This window comes from Trichosurus vulpecula, chromosome 2, assembly GCF_011100635.1.
Source record: "Trichosurus vulpecula isolate mTriVul1 chromosome 2, mTriVul1.pri, whole genome shotgun sequence".
NCBI lineage: Eukaryota > Metazoa > Chordata > Mammalia > Diprotodontia > Phalangeridae > Trichosurus > Trichosurus vulpecula.
In genome coordinates this window covers 148250550-148271707 of record NC_050574.1, presented here as the reverse complement: position 1 = coordinate 148271707, position 21158 = coordinate 148250550, and the positions used below count along the sequence as shown (strand labels likewise).

General features: G+C 36.5%; 1 pseudogene; it reads left to right on the top strand.

The window, feature by feature from the left end:
- Positions 1-874: 874 nt before the first annotated feature.
- On the top strand, positions 875-1312 carry LOC118839427 (annotated as a pseudogene).
- Positions 1313-21158: the final 19846 nt, after the last annotated feature.

Below are 21158 nucleotides of genomic sequence, written 5' to 3'. Positions count from 1 at the left end.
TACCAAGAAAAAGTGTACAGAGAGAATAAAAGACACTGAAGTTTAGAACCTTCAGGAGCACTGTTGTCAGGAGACAAGATAGGGATGGTGGCAGCAAAGGAGACTGAAAAGGAGTGGTCAGACAGGCAACTTGAGAACCAAGAGAAAATAGTGTCATAAAAATCCAGAGAGGAGAGAGTATGCAGGAAAAGAGGGTGGTTCACAATTATAAAATGCTTCAGGGGAAGATGAGGTCAAAATGGGTACATGATTTAAACATAAAGGATGATACCATAAGCAAATTAAGAGAGCATATCAGTCACATTTATGGATAAAGGGAGAACTTAGGAGCAAAGTAGATATAGAGTGCATTACAAAATGTAAAATAGATGATTTTGATTATATGAAATTTAAAAGGTTTTGCACAAACAAAACCAATGCAACCAAAATTATAAGGAAAGCAGAAAACTGGGAGGGGGTGGAAATTGCAACAAGTATCTCTGATAAAGGCCTCATTTCTCAAATACATAGAAAAGTGAATCAAATTTATAAAAATATAAGTCATTCTCCAATTGATAAATGATCAAAATGAACAGGCAGTTTTCAGACAAAGAAATCAAAGATACTTACAGTCATGAAAAAAAGTTTTAACTCACTATCGATCAGAGAAATGCTAATTAAAACAACTCTGAAGTACTCCCTCATACCTATCAGAATGGCTAATACGACAAAAAAGGAAAATGTTGGATGTTGGAGGGGATGCGGGAAAACTAATGTGGGACACTAATACACTGTCAGAATTGTGTACTAATCCATCCATCCATTCTGAGGAACTATGCCTAAAGGGCTATAAAACTGTGCATATGCTCTTTTTCAGGTGGTCCTGCTTGCCAAAATGAAGTTCAATCCGTTAGTGACCTCAGACCGAAGCAAGAACCACAAGAGGCACTTCAACGCACCCTCGCACATCTGGCGCAAGATCATGTCATCCCCGCTCTCCAAGGAGCTGAGGCAGAAATACAACATCCACTCAATGCCCATCCAGAAGGACGACGAGGTCCAGGTGGTTCGTGGACACTACAAAGGTCAACAAATTGACAAGGTAGTACAGGTTTATGGAAAGAAATATGTCATCTATATTGAACATGTGCAATGAGAAAAAGCTAATGGCACAACTGTCCATGTGGGAATTCAGCCTAGTATGGTAGTTATCACCAGACTAAAACTAGACAAAGATCGCGAAAAGATTCTTGAACATAAAGCCTAATCCCGACAAGTTAGAAAGGAGAAGGGCAAATATAAAGACGAAACCATTGAAAAGATGCAAGAATAAAACGGTCTGTTGTACAATTGTAATTAAAAATGAAAATTAAGCATAAAAAAACTGTGCATACCCTTTGATCCAGCAATACCACTTCTAGGTTTATATCCCAAAGACATCCAAAAAATGGAAAAGGACCTATTTGTACAAAAATATTTATAGCAGCTCTTTTTGGATGCCCATCAATTGGGGAATGGCTAAACAAGCTGTAGTATGTGACTGTGATGGAACATTATTGAGCTGTAAGAAATGATAAGCAGGATGATTTGAGAAAAACCTGGAAACACTTACTTGAACTGATGCATAGTGAATTGTACAGAAGCAGAAGAACATTGTATACAGTAACAGCAATACTGTTTGATGAGGAACTGAGGATGACTTAGCTATTCTCAGCAATACAATGATCCAAGACAATCCCAAAGGTCTAATGATGAAGCATACTATCCACCTCCAGAGAAAGAACGGATATTGATTGAACACAGACTGAAGCATGCTATTTTTTGCTTTCTTTCTTTCATTTTTTCTTTATTATTAGAGTCTTCTTGTAGACTAATATAGAAATGTTTTACATAATTGCACGCATATAACCTATATCTGATTGCTTACCATCTCAGGGAGGGAAAGGGAAGGAAGGGATAGAATTTGGAACTCAAAACTTTAAATAAAAATGTTTTTAAAAATAAATTGACAAAAAAGGCAAATGCTTTAGGGGTCAAGAAAGGATGAGAATAGAGAAAGGACTATCAGATTTGGCAATCAAGAGATTGTAGCCAGGAACATATTAGGAGCTAGGCTATCTAATTTTAGTCCTATCTCATGGAAGTACAAGGAAGCTATGAATATAAATGTCACTAAAGCATTCCATAGGCCTTAGATGAAAGGTGCTACATAAACAGAAGCCCGTATTATTAACTGAGTCTGAAAAATGTGTTTACTTCAAAAAATATTCTGTAAAATCCTGATTCTGTTCCAGGAAGTATTTCCCTTCATCACTACAAGGCTTTGCTTCAGAGGCTGACTTGTCTATGCTGTTCTGCTCTCCTGGCATATGACCCACTCCTTTGAGAGGTTGTTTGTTTGTGCTCTGAAGCATCACCAATTTTCCCACTACAAAGCTTCCTTGTGCTCTCATGTGAAACAGACTGTCAGTGGATTACTAATTTACAAGTCCACTTACCCTTTTCTATTCCAATGTCTCATATATAATTTGCCCCCATTTTGTTTGTTCCTTTCTTTGCTTTTCTACCTCCTTCCTCTCAATTCTACATAGCAAATTTTCTTCCATCTTTGCCAGACTACTTCAGACAACTTCTAGTTGGATAAAGTTGCAGTGAGCCCTGGTGCATCCCTGCTTGGGTGCATATGATGGAGCCAGCTTTTGAAATTGACCAAATGAACATAACTGTTTGAATTGAAAGTCCTGGCCCTCAATGTAAAGTCAAGTAATGGTGATGTCTTCTTAAAATTAAAAGCAATATAATAAAGTTATTTTAAACTTAGGTTATATATATATATATATATATATATATATATATATATATACATATATGCTAAGCTGGAGGGGACCAATACCACTTGGGCTGTCAGGTGATGAGCTTTTAAGCCTCAGCAAATCTTTTAAGTTCATCTACTGTGTCAGAGAAGTATTGTAGTCCATCTCAGTGGATGGTACCGTTAACTTTGTATAGTTCTTAGAGGTTTGCAAAATGTTGCATAGACATGATCTTACTTGATCCTCAAAACACCTGTATTAGGTAGACCGGATCCCCATGTTAGAAATGAAGAAACTGAGGCTCATAGAGATTAAGTAACTTGCAACACACAGCTAAGAAATGTCAGAGATGGGATATGAGCCCAAGTTTCTTTTGACTTTTGAGGCCAGTACTCTTTCTACTATACCATCCTATGTCTCATGTATGCATAAATCCAAACATATACATAAATATAAATGAATGCGTGTATATATACATATATACGTAATGTATGTAGCACTACATATATAATAGACATATGTCTTTGTATATCTATGATGTGATTAATTATTTTACTTATATTGCTGATGCTTCTACTTCTTGCCCTGATGTCAGCCACATTGTAATATTTGGATTCCATTGCCTTTGTAGAGTGTTTTTTTTTCAAAAGAATGCCACAATATTTGTAAACAAGCCTGTTATCGTATAAGATAATACTAGTTCTTCCATTTAGCACCATCATTTGCTTTCTGTGTTTTAAATTTTGTCTTAGTGAATGAGGAAGTGGTAGTCCTGATTGAGAACTTGGCCAAGTGAATAGTATCTGAGCATAGGTTTTCTACTATTGGATATGTCCTGCTTACTACCGACAGAAGCTCTTAAAGCAAGCATCATCTGTGTTTAGTGAATGGACTATGTTTCAGCATTTTATTGTTGGCATCCTGTTGTTGCATATGATGTTATCAGAGGACAACGAATAAATGGTGCAGAAATTTTCTTTAAAAATTATGAACTTACAGTTACCAAACATTTTAATGCAGAACAAAAAAAGGAGATTTATATTAAATCATTAACTTCTTTCACCATTTCTTTTTTAAGTGCATCTTCAACTTAGCAAAATGGTCCTGTCTGTATCTTCTAATGAATTTATTTTGGTTTTCTTCTATGTATTTTGCTTCCTTTTTTTGTTTTATTTTTTGCAACCACTACTCACCTTCTTTCTTCCCTTCCTCCCTTCCATTGGCTCTCTCACTTGTAACAATCTCACTTGTAACAAATTAGCATATTTACACAAAATATTTCTCATTCTGTACTTCTAGTCTCCCATTTCTCTGCCAAGAGGTAAGACGTACACTTAATCAGTAGTCCTTTAAAGCCATGATTGGCTGCCATTTTAATGAGAGTTCTGAAATGTTTCAAAATTGTTATTTTTACAGTATTGTAATTGTTAGATACATTTCTTCTCCTGATTCTGCCCATTCCTTCTGCCTCAATTCATATAAGGCTTTCTGGGTTTCTCTAAATTTTTTGTTTGTCATTTCTTACAGCATAAAAATATTTTATTGCAACTATGCATAGATTAAAGAGAATGTTAGTGGTCACCTCCACTTGATGTGCCTTGAGATTACTTATTAAGTCTTCTTTGGAGCCATTCAATGATGGCATCGCTGTTGAAAAACATCTAATTGTTTCTTACTTTGGGAAAATGTAAAATCATTTTGCATGTTAACTCACAAAGTTAAAGACACATGGGCTACGTTTAAACATCATAAATCAGAAAGAAAAGTGGGAAATTCCATCAATCAGCCAGATCTTTATAAACATTCTGATGTCTGGGATCCAGACACAACCATTCATTTCTTTTTAGACATCTGAACAGAATTTCACCTTTTCATCATTCTTGGGCAAATACTAAAAAACTAACTGTCCACCCAGATGACATTCATTAACTCATAGTTTGATTAGAACTGCAAATAAACTAAAAAGCTTACATAGTATTGTTATCATTACATCTTCAAATATGTTTTCTCTGTAGTCTAAAAAAATAATGGGTATTACAAAAACAATGCATATATATCAATTCATATTTAGGTTATCTATAAATTTAGGTCACCTAATCTCTCACCCAGATCAGTTAAAAAGAAATAGCACACTTCAACATTTCAGAGATCTGGAATTTTGTCAAGTCAACAAGCATTTATTAAAAGCATCTACTATGTGCCTGACACTGTGCTAGCCTTGAAGATACAAAGAAAGGCAAAAACAGGACTTGCTGTAAAGGAGGTTCCTTTCTCCACCAATACAGATTGCAAGTCCTTTGTGACTTAGCAGATCTATTTAAAAAAGTTTCTTGGCTGAAAATGAGCAAGGAAAAATAATAGAACACATAACAGAGGAAGAAGGATGACAACACTTGGAGCTAAAATTTTATATTTATGTGTGTGTGCATATGTGTATATATATATGTATATACATATATAATCTTTTTAATTGTCCCCTCTCCTTATCAAATTAAATAACAAATACAAAGCATTTTGTTAATGTTAAAATACTATATAAATGCTCTATTATTTCTATTATTACCACCACCACTGCCACTACTATCACCACTATTATTCCTCAGCTCATTAGTGTTTATATAAAGGCCTAGATCTCCCTCATTCTTTCAAAAATGAAAACAAAAAACCTTCCCTTGATCCCACCAATCCCTCAAGCTACTGTCTTAGATTACTTGTGCATTCTGCAGCCAAATTCCTAGATGAAGCTGTCTATATTCATTGCCTCCATTTTCTTACCTAACATTCATTTTTTACCTTCTTGCAACCAATCTTCCTACTCAAATGAAAATTACTGCAAGCTTTCCTGTGATTTCTTAATTGCCATATATAATTGGCCTTTTCTCATTTCCCAGCATTCTTGAACTTTCTACAAAATTTGATACCATTACTTCTCCCTTCTCCTCCCCCTTCCCCCGAATATTCTTTCTATTCTGAATTATCATGACCCTGCCCTTTTCCTATTTTCCTATATGTTTAGACACTCTTCAGTCACCTTTGCAGGAGTATCACTAGGGTTTCTTCTCTTACAAGTGGGTGTACCCCGGGGCTCCACTCTGGGTTCTCTTCTCTCTACACTTTCCCTTGGTGATATCATCAGTTCCCATGAGTTCAAAAACAACCATCTCTATGTAAACAACTCCCAAAATTATATGTCCAGTTCCATTCTTTTTCTTGGGATTGAATTTGTAATTTTTTGTCCCAAGAAATGATCTCGTTGAAGTGAGGGGTTGCCAGTGCAAAAAAAGGGTAAAATTTCTTTCCTCCTTATTCATATCACCAACTGCCACCAACCTCAGTCTGAATGCCCCATAGAATTCTTGGCTTAAACCAGAAGGGCAAGTGATTGGACCTCACCCTACATCAAGACCACAGTGCAACAAAAACTCTATCTAATAAAGATTCACTGAAGAAATTATTTAAAATTAATTGGAGAATAAATTTTGTTCAGTCATTAAATCATGTCTGACAATACTAAAATATTGATGGGTCAAAGAACAAATCATAGAAACAATAGATAATTTCATTAAAAATACTCAAAATAATGAGACAATATATCAAAATTTTGAGGATGTGGCCAAAGCAGTTCTTAGGGGGAAATTATTATCTCAAAGAGGAGAGATTCATAAAATTAGGGGGGAAATCAAATAAATAAAATAGGAGCTGTTTTTTTGGAAGGGAAACAAAACAAACTATTAGCTAATTTTATTTTTTTAAAAAGAAAGATGAAAAAATCAAAAAGGAAAAAAATTCACTCCAAAAATAATTATTAAAAATTATTTTGCCCAGTAAAAATGATAACCTAAATGGCTATTTACAAAAATACATAATTATAAACAAGATAAGAAAGAGAATTTAGGTAACCAAATCACAGAAAAAGAAATAGAACAATTCATAAACGAGCTCCCAAAGAAAAAACTCCAGATAGATTTATAAAAAATTCTATCAGACATTCAAGAAATAATGCCAATACTAGATAAACTGTTTCAAAAATAGGAAATTAATGATTTTTTATTTTTTTATTTTTAATGATAACCTATGATTTTTATTATTTTTAATGATAACCTATGATTAGGTCTTGATATCTCAATCAAAGAAGATCAAAACATAAAGAAAAATACAAGCTTTTTCATCTAGTGAATATAACCAAAAAAAGTATGAGTAAAAAGCTGGAAAAGAAACTAAAACAATATATCACAAAAGATTATATATTAAACAGTTTGAATTCATACCAGCAATTCAGGGTTGGATAAATATTAGGAAAACTATTAATTATCAGCATTATCAATCATATTAATAACAAGAACAATAAAAATCATACTATCAATAAATGCATAAGTTTTTAACAAGATGCATCATTTTTTGAAGACTAGAAAAACATAGGGATAAAGTAACTTTTCCTCAATATGATAAGCAGTATGTGTCTAAAACCATGAGCCAGTGTTATATATAAAGTGTATAAACTGGAGGACTTTCCAGTAAGATTAAAGAGTAAAACCAGAATGTCCACTATCACCACCACTAGGTGGCATAGTGAAAGAGCACTGGGCTCAGAAATACCTGAGTCTAGTTTCAGACGTTTAAATGGTCATTACCTTAATCAAGTCACTTACTGTAATCTCTGCCTTGGTTTCCTCATATGTAAAAATCAGGATAATAATAGTGTCAACCTCCCAGGGTTGTTTTGAGGATAGAATGAGACTGTGTTTTTGAAGCACTTTACAAATCTTAAATGTTCTATACATTTTTACTATTGTTATTACTGTTCTAGCTATTGCTGTTTGATATAATTCTAGAAATACTTTTTGTTGTCAGTTTTTTCCAGTCATTTAAGTCATGTCCGACTCTTTGTTACCCTATCAGGGGTATTCTTGGCAAAGATAGTAGAGTGGTTTGCCATTTCGTTCTCCATATTATTCTTCAGATAAGGAACTGAGGCAAAGAGGATTAAATGACCTGCCCAGGGTCACACATTTGACATCAGGCAAAGGAGCTAGGATTACAATCAAGAATCACATACTTAGTAAAATTGAGTATAATCTTTCCAGGGAAAAATAGACTTTTAGTGAAATAGAGGACTTTCAAGTATTCCTGATGAAAAGACCAGAGCTGAATAGAAATCTCAAGAGAAGCATAAAAAGGCAAACAGAAAAGAGAAATCATAAGGATTTTAGTAAGATTAAACTGTTTACATTCCTACATGGGAAAATGATACTTGTAGCTCCTAAAATCTGTATCACTACTAGGGCAGTTAAAAGGAGTATTCATGAACAGAGGGCATGGATATGAGTTGAATGTGACAGGATAATTAAAAAATAAAATTAAAGGGTAAGGAATGCACAGGGAGAAGGGGAAAGGGAGAGGCAGAATAGGGTAAATTATCTCACATAAAAGAGGCACAAAAGAGCTTTTACAGTGGAGGGGAAGATGGGAGAGGCGGAAGGGGAGAGCAAGTGAACCTTACCCTCATCAGAATTTGCTCAAAGAAGGAATAACAAACACGCCCAGTTGGGTATAGAAATCTATCTTACCATACAAGACAGTATAAAGGGAAGAGGATAAGAGAAGAGTGGAGAATGGAAGGGAAAGAGGATTAGGGTAGGTAAAAGACAGAAGCAAAACACTTTTGTAAATGGACAGGGTAAAAAGAGAGAAAGATAAATGGGGGAAAATAGGATGGAGGGAAATACACAGTAATCATAACTGAAAAAAATTTACAGCAAGTTTCTCTGATAAAGACCTCATTTAACAAATACATAGAGAATTCAGTCAAATTTATAAAAATAAGAGCCATTCCTCAATTTACAGATGGTCAAATAATATGAATGGACAAACTAATCAAAGCTATATATAATTATATGGAAAAAATGCTCTAAATCACTACTGATGAAAGAAATTAAAATTAAACTACTCTGAGCTACTACCCCAAACCTATCAAATTGGCTAATATGACAGAAAAGGAAAAGGACAAATGTTGGAGTAGATTTGGTAAAACTGAGACATTGATGCATTGTTGATGAAGTTGCATACTAATTCAACCATGCTGTAGAGCAATTTGAACTATGCCCAAAAGGCTATAAAACCATGCATACCTACTACTAGGTATGTATCCCAAAGAGATTTAAAAAAAAGAAAAAAGGAAAAGGATCTATATATAAAAAAAATTATAGCAGCTCTTTTAATGGTGGCAAAGAATTGGGAGTTGAGAGGATGTCCATCAGTTGGGGAATGGCTGAATAAGTTGTAGTATGTAATTGTGATGCAATACTATCGTGCTTTAGGAAATGAGAGAGTAGGATGCTCTCAGAAAAACATAGAAAGACTTACACGAACTGATGCACAATGAAATTAGCAGACCCAGGATAATATCATACACAGTAAAAGCAATAATGTACAATAATCGACTAAATTATTTAGCTTTTCTCAGCAATACAATGATCCAAGACAGTTCCAAAGGACTTACGATGAAAAATGCTATCCATCTATGAAGAACTGATGGAGTCTGAATGCAGATCAAAGCATACTTTTTATTTGCTTTATCTTTCTTGTCTTGTTTGGTTTTAGTTTTTTTGTTCTGTATTTTCTTTCACAACGTGACTGATATGGAAATATATTTTAAGTGACTGCAATGTATAACCTATATCAAAATTGCTTGCCTTCTCAATGAGGGGAGGAAAGAGGAACAGAATCTGGAACTCAAAAAATATTTTTAAATGAATTCTAAAGATTGTTTTTGCATGTAATTGGAGGAAATAAAATATAAAATCACAAAAGTTATATTTTGATTGCTATTTTTATCTTTAATTTCAATGAAATTTGTAATATTAGGCAGCATAACAAATAAGCAGATAATACCTACTGTAAGATGAGTAAATGCAGCTTACAAATTTATAACTTTTTCAAATACATGTAATTGTTTTTTTGACTAATAAATACAAAATGTGTAATATATACAAATTTTTAAAAGTTATAAAGTTACTATGTACTTTAAAATAAAAGCAAACTCTATATACAATTTGAATTTTCACAATTAATCTTTACCTTCCATTCTAAAATATATTTGGAAATATTCATTTTATTTGCTGTTGGCTCAAAGTTTCATTGTGCCATGTAAGTGTTCTGAGATACACAAAAAAGTATGAAACAATTCCTGCCCTTTAGGAACTTATAGTCTAATTATTGAGGCAACATCAATGCACATAAAAAGTTAAAGAGCAATAAATTATTTAAGTTTAAATTAATAGAATAGTAGGGCTAGAAGAGACCTTAGAGATCATCTATTTCAACCTTCTCATTTTATAGTCGAAACTGAGGCCCAGAGAGGTATAACTTCATGTCCCGAATCACACAGCTAATAAGGGGTAGATCCAGAACTCAAATCTGGTTCTTTTAAAAGGTTCAATGCTTTTTACACAACAACTTTAACAAAGTAAAATTAATTTTCAAACGTCAGGATGATAATCACCCCTCCCTGGGCTTATCATGGAAGGAGAATTTGATCTAGGTCTCGAAAGATGTAACATTTGGATAAACCAAGGAGGTGGGGAGGAGAAAAGGTTTTAGGAAGGCAAGAGAGTATGAATTAAAGCAGAGGTGATAAAAATACAAAGTATATGTGTTCAAAGCTAGTAGACCAATTTGTCTAAAAAACAGGCAGGTGCTGAGTTGGGTTCACCTCACACTGATGGCTAACCTTGGATTGGTAGGGTGAGGCCAAGTCAGTTTACAGCCTAAAAGCCACAGTCTTGCCATTATTGGAGTGGCTTCCCTGACCTGACAGCCAGGTTCCATCTGGATTGCTGCCACCCAAAATTCAGAAGCACATTTTCACTAGGGAAATAAGGCCCAGGGAGTTGCCCTCAAATATCATGTATCTTTTGTAGATGTTTTGTTTAGATCCTCTAATTAACCACATGACTAGTATATAGACTCTAAGTCCTGATTGCAGGAGATCACCAAGCCTAGTCCAGGACATTGCTATTCCTGTATTTAAAAGGAGTTATGGGATTCATCTTTATTAACCTTCTCTCCATGTTGGTCTAAATAGCCCCAAAGCCGTATTTCCCAGAGCTAGTGGAAAAGTAGCATTATAAAATGGAATGGGGAATGGATTTTTAGTTAGAATTTTATTTAATTCAATAAATATTAAGGGAGAAGTAGCATGGCCTAATGGATAGAGTACCATCCCTGAAGCCAAGAAGACCTGTTATTCAAGTTCCATCTCTCACATTTACTGACTCTGAAACCTTGGACAAGAAACTTTACCTCTCAATGCTCTAGGGCCAGGCAATTCTCTAGTAAGACAGAAAGTAGCAGAGAGTTTCAGCCTCCATTATTAGATGGAGCTTTCTCATTCAGAAGTTGATCATACCAATTAAATTACAGGTCCAGGGCCTAACCTATCCTAAGGGAAAGGTACTATTCTGAGCGCTGGGGATACAAAGTCAAAAATCAGTCCCTGAACCTAGAGAGGGTTCCAATCCTAACTCTTTCACTTACTAGGCAGATGATCGTGGAGAAGTCACTTGGCTTCTCCATGACTCAGAGACACCAAGATTTCTCAATCTTTGAAATCAAGAAATACTTTTACTACCTTTCTTCCCAGACCATGCTAAGGAAAGCACTTTTTAAAGTTTTATAGTTCTAGTGCTACTTAATTCTACTGTAGAAATCTTTCCCTCTCCTTGTCTTCATTTTATAGGTCAGATCTTTTATCTTAACCATGGTAGACACTGAAGAATTAGACTTTTCCTCAGGGAGGAAGGCTGCAGTTAGCTCTGCTATTTAAAAGGATTATCATAGATTTAGAATTAGAAAGGACCTTGGAGATCAAGGCCAACCCCCTCATTTTATGGGCCAAGAACCTGAGTGAGTCTCAGAGGGGTTATGTCTCAGTTGTACACAGGTAGTGAATGTGAGAGGCAGGATCTGAATCCTGCTCTTCCTGATTACAAGGCCAGTACTGTAGCCATCAAGCCACAATACACAATCCCCTTTCAATGCTAAATCATACCATCTTATGATCTGGTTTATCTCACATATCTGTGTCCTTCCTCTCTCCCCAGAAATTGATCTACAGACATGGGAACAAAATGAAAGGAGACAATGTCAAGTTCTATAGCTATCTTTCTGCATCGAAACCTATTGTTAAATACCCAAAGGCTTCAAAGCAGCATTTGGAAAAATAACTGGGTAAAGTGAACGTAGCTATAACACCAGGAGCTTCAGAGGGTATAATAAAGCTTAATTAATTAGTGTTTATAAGCTTCTATGAGATCACTGGTTAAATAGTGGGGGGTAATAACCATTTTGTTGTTGCTGTGTGAAATGTGTTATTATATTAGAACTTCTCATAGCTGAAAATATCAAAGCCGAATAGCAAAACACATTAAAAAAATAATGAAGGTATGGAACACCTCAGCACCTTTCATCCAATGCCTCACCAAGCTTTGGAGATTTGTGATCATCCATTAGAACATTCTTCTTTTTTTAATGAATGTGGAAACTGGGAAACAAACGGATCAAAACCACAGCTGAGAATAAAAACATCCTCCTTTGACTATGTTCCTGCTATGGTCTAGAAAGTGTCTCTAAAGAACCATAGTCTGAGAAGCAGCATGGAGTAAATAAAGAGAATTCTGATCTTGGAGTGAAGAAGACAGGCTTCATTATATTTTAGACTCCTGCTTGCTGTGTGACCCTGGTCAAGTCACAACTTCTCAGGTCTTATTTTCCTCCTTCGTTCAAATGAAGGGGTGTTAAACTTGATGACCTCTAAGGTAGCTTCAAGCTCTAAATCTCTAAATCGATGATCCTATGAGGCAGCTAGGAGGAACTGGGACTAAAGTCAGAAAGAACTGAGTTCAAATCAGATGCTTATTAGCTGTATGACCCTGAGTAAGTCACTTAATCTCTGTTCACTTAGTTTCTTCATCTGTGAAATGGGAGTCATAACGGCACCTACTGCCCAGAGTTGTTTTGAGGATCAAGTGAGACAATAATTGAAAAGTGCCCAGCGTGGTGTCTGGTACACAAGTAAGCATTATATAAATGTTAGCTGTTATTGTTGTCATTACAGCCTTCTGATTCTGGTTGTAGAAAGACCTACAGAATGAGAAAAGGAGGAAACAATTTGTAGCTGTTGTGAGCTCCGGCTGATGACTTAAGTAGATGGTTTCTTGGCAAAACTATTATTAGGCCTTTGCCCTTAAAACAGCTCTCCCTGTTGCCAAACGCTTAGCTAACCAAGAAGCCTCAAAAGTCACTGAAACTGCTAACACAGGGATGAAATCAATACCAGTGTCCACATGTTTTGTTTTGTTTTGTTTTGTTTTTTCCCTGAAATCCGGGATCAGAAAGGTCTCTCGGTTTTAGAACACTCTAAACCCAATCTTTCCTTTCTGCAAATTTGCAATAAAAAAGTTGATTTATATAGCATTTTCTGCTTTGCAAAGTGTGGTCCATACACTCTCATTTGAGCAACACGATAACCCTGTGAGGCAGACTCTGCTTCCCCATTTTACCCAACAGGAGACCAAGGATGAGAGAGGTTAAGTGATTTGTCCAGGGTCACAAACAGAGGTGGGATTGTTCATTCCCAAGTTCTGCTCACAATCACTACAACATGTTGCTTCCTTCATTTATTCAACAAATACCAAGCACCATAATACTAGTACTAGGTGGTGCAGCAGATAGAGTGCTGGGCCTAGAGGCAGGAAGCCTGAGTACAAATCTGGCCTCTTACTAGCCGTGTGACCCTGGGCAAGTCTCTTAACTCAGTTTCCTCATCTGTAAAATGTGTTGGAGAAGGAAATGGCAACCCCTCTGATATCTTTGTTAAGAAAACCCCAAATGGGGTTATGAAACATCAGACGTGGTTGAGCCAACAATACTAATAGCATGGGCTATTCAAAACTATTAAAAATTTTATGCATAGCATTTTGAGGTAGAAGCTGTCTTCACTGTGTAACTGCTATAAAACAGTTCTACAAAAAAATATAGTTCTTTCTGCAAAGATTGTGCATCTTGCCTCCTCTTAAGGCAGCTAGGTAGCAAAGTAGATAGACTGCCAAGCCTGAAGTCAGGAAGAACTGAGTTCAGATCCAGTCTTGGACACTTAATAGTTGTGTGACCCTGGGCAATTCACTTAAATCTCTATTTGACTCAGTTTCTTCAACTGTAAAATAGGGATAATAACAATGCCTATCACATTTGTGAGGATCAAATGAGATGTGTACGTGTAGAGCACGTAGCACAATGTTTGGCACATAGTAGGTGCTTAATAAATGCCTATTCCCTGCTCTGCCTTTGCCCTCCTTTCCCGCCCCTAAAAATAAAGGTAGTTAGAGTAGTTCAAGATAGACAACAGCACATTAACATATTCTTGAATTACTCTGTATAAATGTCCTTTCCTACAGAGCTTTCCAAGTGAAATGAAAGCTTTTCTGTGTTTTGTTGACAAAGGTTTGGAGCCAGTGAACAGAAAGCACAGCTAAATCTCTGATTATAAGATTATAAGGCTGTAGATGGGAATCTAGGAGAAAGTGAAGAAAAACTATTCTATGGCATTGAAGATTTTAGCCCTCTCTTGAGCTTTGAAAGAGATTTAGATATTTGAATGATTGGCATGATTTCTTCACAAGGGTTGCCATGGCCAAAGATTCATTCATCACCTAGTAGCCAACCTCTTAATGATGACTGTCTCCATCCTTAGCTAGGCTGGTCCATGGATGGCAGACGGATTATACTGCAAGGCTTTCCCACACAGTAGGACATGCCAGAACTTATGCTCTATTGGCATAGCCTTTGAGACCCCAGGGTCACCTCCAGACCATAATGAGGCATGAGAATATCTTTCATTATTTATTTCAATAGAACTCAGATTGTATAAACTCCAGAAACTGATAATAGAAGAGAATATAGAAAAGCCACTTAAATCATATGTCTGCTACATTTATGCTTATTTTGAAGACGTTTGACTGTCATTGTTTTTGGTATTGTCAAATCTGCCAGACTTTTACTCATGGTCTAGTTGTACTGAATTTTTACTAGAGTCAAATGGAAAATGGTGTTGATTTTAAGCATGCTCAGCATTTTAAGAAATTCTTATGGGTGATTTCCCTTAATGACAAAAACATTGTCCCATCCTCATAGTAAGAAGCCACAGGACTATTTTAAGCCCTTACTAATCTTTTTGAGAAGTATCTTAATTGCGTGGTTAGACAGTCCTTTTTCTGCTTATGGAATATTTCAGTTGTTATGTCCCCTTTTTCCCTTTGTCAGACCTCAAGATACATGATACATGAATCTGTTTCCTCAAAACTATGTGCTGGTAACCCCTTTTGGTTTGTTGATACAATAAGGTTTTCCATAAACCTTTGCTTAAAATTCTAACACTGTGAGCACACGTCTCCAAACTTAAGTGAAATGGTATTTTCTCAGAGACAAATCTAACACTGAAATTCTACCCGACCTATCCCCAACCTTGCTTTTTTTGGGGTGAACATAATTCTTTGATGTTTAGAGGTTAGTTTGTTGTTGTTGTTTAGCTGTTTCAGTCATGTCCAAATCTTTGTGACCCCATTTGAGGTTTTCTTGGCAAAGATACTGGAATGGTTTGCTATTTCCTTCTCCAGCTCATTTTACAAATGAAGAAACTGAGGGAAACAGGATTAAGTGCCTTGCCCAGGCTCACACAGCCTAATAAGTATCTGAGGCCTGATTTGAACTCAGGAAGGTGAGTTTTCCTGACTCCAAGCCTAATGCTCTATCCACTGTGCCTCCTAGTTACCTGTTCAGTAGTTTAGTATTTTTTATTTTTTCTCTTCAAGTTTTCGTAAGATAAATTCCTTGGTGTTCTTAAAGCTTTTTAGCAATCAATATAAAGCAAGATATGTTCCCAATAGATACAGATAATGATTACTGTGCTAAATGTGAAAAGGTACCTGTTTGCTAATTGAATTTTGGAGGTTATTATGTACAAGGATGGTGGTGACAAGGCATCAGTCTTGCTTCCCCATATTACAGACCCTTGGCTCCCTCTCTCTCCCTGCACAGTTCCAGACTCAGAGTTGGCTCTGTCTCTTGCTGTGAGGCTGACAGACCTATTCCCAATGCTATGGATAGTACTAGTAGTAGGACTTCAGCAAAACCCAGGTACTTTGCTTCCCAGGTGATGCCTTGATCTGTTCTTTTATTGCATTCAGTATCAGAAGGAATTGACATTTCTGATATGGAGTTACTCTGGGTAAATAGACCAGGCATTGGTGTTTTGAGGACTTTGTTAATTTGTTTAAACCTCATATTTTCTCTTGTCTTTGCCCCTGCCAAACCCTGGTATCCATTTCTTCTTATCCTCATTCCCTTAGAAAACCAACTAATCTCTTTCAAGATGACCAGCTTTTGATTTCAACCTTTACTTTTTCCTCTTTCTCTCCCAAGTCCAATCAGATCCTTAATCCATCCATGATACTGAATGCCAGGTCTACCAACCCTCCAGTTACTATGTCTTCATGTAACAACTGATTTTTCTGGGTACGTGAGTCCAGATTCACATTTTCACTGATTTTGAGATTTTTAAGGGACTTCGGTGGCCCTCTAGTCAAACCCATACTCAGAAGGAATCCTCTTTGTATTATAACTGACAAAGGACCAGTCATCTGATTGAAGACTTCCAAAATTGGTGACCCTACACCCTCTTGAAACATCCCTTTCTACTTCAGAACAGTCTGAATTGTTAGGAAGTGTTTTCCTTGTATCAAGTCTAAATTGCCTCATTGCACCTTCTATACTTTGCGCCTGGTCTTGCCCTCAGGGCCAAAAAGAAGTCTAATCCCTCTGCAGAATGACTGACAGTTCTTCAACGATAGAATTTGAATTCAACTAACACACCCCCTGGACAGTTAAGTGGCACGGTGGGTAGAGTGCTGGGCCTACAGTCAGGAAGTCTCTTCTTTCTGAGTTCCAATATAGTTTCAAACTTTTATTAGCTTTGTGACCCTGGGCAAGCTACTTAACCCTCTGTGTGTCACTTTCTCCATTTGTAAAATAAGCTAGAGAAGGAAATGGATGGCAAACCACTCCGCTATCATCATCAAGAAAACCCTGTATAGGGTCATGAAGAGTTGGAAGCGACTGAATGACAAAGGTGGTACAGTGGATAAAGAGCTGGGATTGGAGTCGGGAAGACCTTCTTTCAAATCCAGCCTCAGATACCTACTAATAACTGTGTGACCCTGGGCAAGTCACTTAACTTTTGTTTGTATCACTTCCTCATGTGTAAAATGGGGATAATACCACCACCTATTTCCCAAGGTGGTGTTGAAGATCAAATCAGACAATAATTGTAAGGTGCTTAGCACACAGGCCTAACACATAGTAAGCACTTCATAAATGTTAGCTATTAATATATACATTTCTTTTGAAAATCTGTTTCTTGGTGAATTGTCTTTATTTGATCTATTTAGATAAATCCTACTTTTGCTTTTCATTAGAATTGCTTCCTGTTTTGTCCATAGAATTTTATTCTTGAGTATCTCCCATCCTTTCAGACGCTACTTTTTTTACAGAATTTCAGTTTGTGGGATCCTACTCATCTTTCCTTTGAACATTTGGAAACCACATGTCAGACAATGACTGAATTTCCTTCCTTTCTCTTTCCTGAAGTGTAGGAGGAGAGTTGTCATTTCCTAGAATTCCTATCATTCCTACCCCATGAATCAATTACTCTCTATTAGTGAGAATTTCTGCTTCCTGATTCTTCTAATTTTTGAACGCAAATCTATTGGTTGCTCTGATGACTAGATAATTGAAGTCCCCACCATTACTATTCATTCCAGGCTTGTGACCTGTTGCCCCAAATCTTCTATTTTTCTCTTTCTGTCTAGGCGATGCTGTAATGATAAAATTACTTCTGTTTCTCCTTCTGTTGACCCTAACATAGATGTATTCCACCACTGCTCCCCACTTCCAGTACTGGATTTCCTCCCATGAGTGTTCCTCCTTAATTTACAATTAAACTATCCTCATTGTTATCATCATCATCATCACTGATGTTTTTAAATAAGGTATACCTATCTAGAGCTATATCATAGTCATGGGTTTCATTAATCCAAGTTTCAGTGATTCCTATGAGATTAAATTTGCCTACTTGCAATAGGACTTTGAGGGTTTTTTTTTTTATTTTCTAAACTTTGGAATCATATATGTAAAGACGTTTAAGGCCAGGGATTATACTGCTGATTTATTTGCATGCATAATTCTAGGTATCTCCACCTCTAGTTTTATTTTTTCATTGTAACTAATTTTTATGGCATCTCCTTTGGGGAATACATATAGGCTATTTTTCCCTTCCTTTTTGTTTGTTTTTGTTGTTGTTTATAAAGCCTTTTTTATTAGATTTGCAATATACCAGGCAAATCGATTTTTCTCAGCCATTTTTAAGTGTGGTCCATCTCTGGCCAGGAATCTCTCACCCTCCAGAAGTCCAAATGCCATTCTCAGATGCTACCTCCTTAACCAGTTCACTTAGCACACTTTTTTTCTTTCTTTTCTACATGCTTTGCTTTCAGTGGGTATCATGAGGAAAATACAACCTGTCATCCTGTGGTCTCCAGTTTCTTCCACATAAAATTTCCCAAGATTTTATAATTTTGGCAATATTTTTTAGGTTCCTTCTGGCAGTATCATTTGTGCCCACCAGAAGTGAGGAATAGTCAGGTCTTTTGATATGGCTTGGGAAATTCTTGGTTATGTCTTGAATATAAACCCTGAAAAACAGAAGATCTATCAGGCACTACCAGGTAAACAAGTAGATGTCTTAGTATACTTGGAAAAAAAAGAGAATTATCAACTGTTGCTACTCCTGGGTTCTTTCTTTGACTCTTATGGGACTACCTCGTTTTTGTGGCTCCAATACACTATTCTTTGGAATGGTATATTTTTTCTCATTTACCTTGCCTTTTCTTGCTAACTACATTCTCCATCTCCTTTCTGAGTCTTCTTCAGGCCCTCCTCCCTAATATTCCTTCATATTTTGTGATCCTGACCCTCCCTCAACCTTCTCTCATAGAACCCAGGAGTTGATTATATTCTTTGGAGGGTAAGCAGTTGTTTCCTCCTCAAACCACCTAGGTCCCTCCCCTTAAAAAAAACCCTCAAATTTTAAACCTTAAGTATATAGCTCTCCTTTTCCTTTTCTTTATCATCTATGTAACATTTTTCTACTCTCCAGCATCCTTAATACAGATCAAGTCTTCCCTTCTCCACTTCAGATCCCCCTCATTCCCAACCCTCCCAGTGGATTTTCCTTGTATTTTTTTCTAAAAACTTCACTGTCCCTCACAACCTGGAGTGTGGAGAGGTATTCGAGAACTCTTTTCAACATCTAGCGTGTTTCAGGGAGATCAGCATACTTTTGGAACACAGATAACAATCACTTGCCTGTGGCAGAAATATAAATATCACATGGAAAACAAGGCACTTTACAGTTCCCCCCCCCACACACACACACTTCGACAATATCCATTTTCAGCCTTTTTTGTTTGAAGTACTTGGGGATTATTGCATCTCAATACTAAATGCCTGAATAAAACTTTTACAGCCAATTATCACCTCTAAACAATTTGACAACTCCATTTACTTTCCACTTATTTTTTTCTCATCTACCTTGCCTTGTCAACTTGTTATTTTTCAGTCATTTTCAGTTGTATCTGACTCTTCATGACCTCATTTGGGGTTTTCTTGGCAAAGATACTATAGTGGTTTGCTATTTCTTTCTCCAGCTCATTTTGCAGATAAGGAAACTGAGGCAAACAAGGTTAAGTAATTTGCCCAGGGTCACACAGCTAGTAAGAGTTTGAAGCCACATTTGAACTGATGAAGATGAGTCTTCCTGACTCCAGATCTGGCCCTTTATCTGATACACCACTTAGCTGCCTTTGTTTTGCCATAGTCTTGCCATAGTCGTGCCAACTAGCTTCTTTTGTTTTCTGAGTCTTCTTCAGCTCCTTCCTTCATCTTATTTGATCTTGATCTTCCCTCCACCTTTTCTTATAGAATGCAGAAGTTGATTATTTTTTTTCAAAATTTTCCTCAACTTTTTCCAAATTTCTTCTTTCCAAATTCAACCTCTTGTTTTCTTTACTAGTCCAAACTTTCCAAATCACCTGTGCAGTTTCCTTCTCTTTATTTGGCTCACATTCTGTTTTCTCTTTCTCCTTCTCCCATAGGAATAGAATTGCCTCACCTGCTCACAAGGGTGCAACTTTTAGGGACTAAGCTCACTTAAAATGTGAGTTTCAAACTCTTCTGTCTAAGTAGCTTCTGAACCAAGGGGCTTTGAAAGTTTAGAAGAGTAACAAGCATGCAACCATTTGGCCGATGTTTTCTTGTCTCATTAAGCAGTACATGCTAACTGTTACGCACTACCTATTTGCTGATCACTTCCTTAGTAAGAGTATAAATAATCGTATGAAGTATCAATGCAGTTGGTCAGCTTTTGTGGAGCACCACCTAGGTCATGTTCATGAGAGACTGAGGGTTTGGTCAATAGGTGGTGGCAAAGAGCCTAGCTCTAATTGGCTAAGCCCACAAGTCCATGCATTCCTGGGTGTATAGGCAGAACTGAGTGACAGAAATTTCTCATTTTATGAGAACCATGGGAAAGATGGTACTCACTTTGCCAACCAAAATAGGTGAATCTCCACAGTGAGTACAGGGGAATCCCTATGACAAGAACCAAATCCTTAACATTGAAAAGGTCTAGAGAGAGTGGTTGTTAAGGCCACCAAGTGGATAAATTTAGCACTGGTACAGATATTCAAATTCAATTAATACTTGGAAGCACATAAATACTATACTAGACAATACCTTAACTAATAGATTTATTGTAAAATGTACAGATTCATTGTAAAACGTAGAAAATAGCTAGGTGGTACAGTGGATAGAGTGATGGGCCTGGAATCAGGAATACTCATATTCTTCAGTTAAAATCTGGCCTCAGATACTTACTAGCTATGTGATCCTGGGCAAGTCACTTAACCTTGTTTGCCTCAGTTTCCTTATCTGTAAAATGAGCTAGAGAAGGAAATGGCAAATCACTCCACTATCTTTGTCAAAAAAACTCTGCGTGGGGTGAGACCACCCACCAGCAATTAATTAAAAGAGTCAGAGGTCTCTCAAGGTAGAAACAAAAAACTTCTTTATTACGATCTCGGGGTGTCATCACCACCAGCAGCGAGATAGTAGCGTTATACCAAACCACACAGCAAGCAAGACACGTCACAGAGTATAAGTTTTAATTGGAGAATTTATTAGCCAGCGGCCATCCAG